Here is a 2500-nt window from a genome sequence, read left to right on the forward strand (position 1 = left end):
GGAGTTTGGGTTTGAAAATTTTATGGGAGCTTCCTAGAAGACTAAGAAATGCTTTGCTCGAGACGGATTTCGATTTGGAGGTCCCCCGAGTTAATTTTGCCCATTATGACTCCTCGCCCGCACGCTCGTGCACCCCGGCGTGCACGTGGGCATCGTTGGCTAAAAAATGAAGTTTGGAGTTTGGGTTTGAAAATTTTATGGGAGCTTCCTAGAAGCCTAAGAAGTGCTTTGCTCGAGACGGATTTGATTTGGAGGTCCCCCGAGTTAATTTTGCCCATTATGACTCCTCGCCCGCACGCTTAAGCACCCCCGCGTGCACGTGGGCATTGTGTGCTAAAAAATGAAGTTTGGAGTTTGGGTTTGAAAATTTTATGGGAGCTTCCTAGAAGCCTAAGAAATGCTTTGCTCGAGACGGATTTCGATTTGGAGGTCCCCCGAGTTAAGTTTGCCCTTTATGACTCCTCGCCCGCATGCTCGTGCACACCGGCGTGCACGTGGGCATCGTATGCTAAAAAATGAAGTTTGGAGTTTGGGTTTGAAAATTTTACGGGAACTTCCTAGAAGCCTAAGAAATGCTTTGCTCGAGACGGATTTCGATTTGGAGGTCCGCCGTGTTAATTTTGCCAATTACGGCTCCTCGCCCGCACGCTCGTGCACCCCGACGTGCACACCGGCGCGCACGTGGGCATCGTATGCTAAAAAATGAAGTTTGGAGTTTGGGTTTGAAAATTTTACGGGAACTTCCTAGAAGCCTAAGAAATGCTTTGCTCGAGACGGATTTCGATTTGGAGGTCCCCCGAGTTAATTTTGCCCATTACGACTCCTCGCCCGCACGCTCGTGCACCCCGGCGTGCACGTGGGCATAGTATGCTAAAAAATGAAGTTTGGAGTTTGGGTTCGGAAATTTTATGGGAGCTTCCTAGAAGCCTAAGAACTGCTTTGCTCGAGACGGATTTTGATTTGGAGATCCCCCGAGTTAGTTTTGCCCATTATGACTCCTCCCCCGCACGCTCAAGCACCCCCGCGTGCACGGGGGCATCGTATGCTAAAAAATGAAGTTTGGAGTTTGGGTTTGGAAATTTTATGGGAGCTTCCTAGAAGCCTAAGAAGTGCTTTGCTCGAGACGGATTTCGATTTGGAGGTCCCCCGAGTTAATTTTGCCCATTATGACTCCTCGCCCGCACGCTTAAGCACCCCCGCGTGCACGTGGGCATTGTGTGCTAAAAAATGAAGTTTGGAGTTTGGGTTTGAAAATTTTACGGGAACTTCCTAGAAGCCTAAGAAATGCTTTGCTCGAGACGGATTTCGATTTGGAGGTCCCCCGAGTTAATTTTGCCCATTACGACTCCTCGCCCGCACGCTCGTGCACCCCGGCGTGCACGTGGGCATCGTATGCTAAAAAATGAAGTTTGGAGTTTGGGTTTGAAAATTTTATGGGAGCTTCCTAGAAGCTTAAGAAGTGTTTTGCTCGAGACGGATTTCGATTTGGAGGTCCCCCGAGTCAATGTTGCCCATTATGGCTCCTCTCCCGCATGCTCAAGCACCCCTGCGTGCACGTGGGCATTGTATGCTAAAAAATAAAGTTTGGAGTTTGGGTTTGGAAGTTTTATGGGAGCTTCCTTGAAGCTTAAGAAGTGTTTTGCTCGAGACGGATTTCGATTTGGAGGTCCCCCGAGTCAATGTTGCCCATTATGGCTCCTCGCCCGCACGCTCAAGCACCCCGGCGTGCACGTGGGCATTGTATGCTAAAAAATAAAGTTTGGAGTTTGGGTTTGGAAGTTTTATGGGAGCTTCCTAGAAGCTTAAGAAGTGTTTTGCTCGAGACGGATTTCGATTTGGAGGTCCCCCGAGTCAATGTTGCCCATTATGGCTCCTCTCCCGCATGCTCAAGCACCCCTGCGTGCACACCGGCGTGCACGTGGGCATTGTAGGCTAAAAAATGAAGTTTGGAGTTTGGGTTTGGAAATTTTATGGGAGCTTCCTTGAAGCCTAAGAAGTGTTTTGCTCGAAACGGAATTCGATTTGGAGGTCCCCCGAGTCAATTTTGCCCATTACGACTCCTCGCTCGCATGCAATATCTACTCCTGTCAGAGCTGTGGTTTTACTTAAGACTACTATAGGGGGGGGGGAGTTCTCAGCACCAAGAGCTGCAAGTAAGGCCATTGCTTGCTTTGCAGTCTCGATTGCTCTACTAGTGAATAGTAGATGTCTTGGTTAGCTTGGAACGAAAAAAAAAATTTTTTGGGGAAAAAAAAAAAAAAAAGTTTTTGTGAAAAAAAATTTTTCGAAAAAAAAAAAAAAAAAAAAATTTTTTTGGATGCCTCGGTCTTCTATTTGTTTTGCTTGGGTAGATTAGGAAAAAAAAAAAAAAAAATTTTTTTGTTGGATGCCTCGGTCTTCATATTCTTTCTCGGCTATTTCGAAAAAAAAAAAAAAAAATTCCGGGAAAGAGAAAAAAAAAATTATTTTTTGTTGGTTGCCTCGGTCTTCATGTTCTTTC

This window comes from Cornus florida, unplaced genomic scaffold, assembly GCF_030987335.1.
Source record: "Cornus florida cultivar Cherokee Brave unplaced genomic scaffold, ASM3098733v1 CherokeeBrave_3.0.0_Hap2_scaffold_280, whole genome shotgun sequence".
Taxonomy (NCBI): Eukaryota; Viridiplantae; Streptophyta; class Magnoliopsida; order Cornales; family Cornaceae; genus Cornus; species Cornus florida.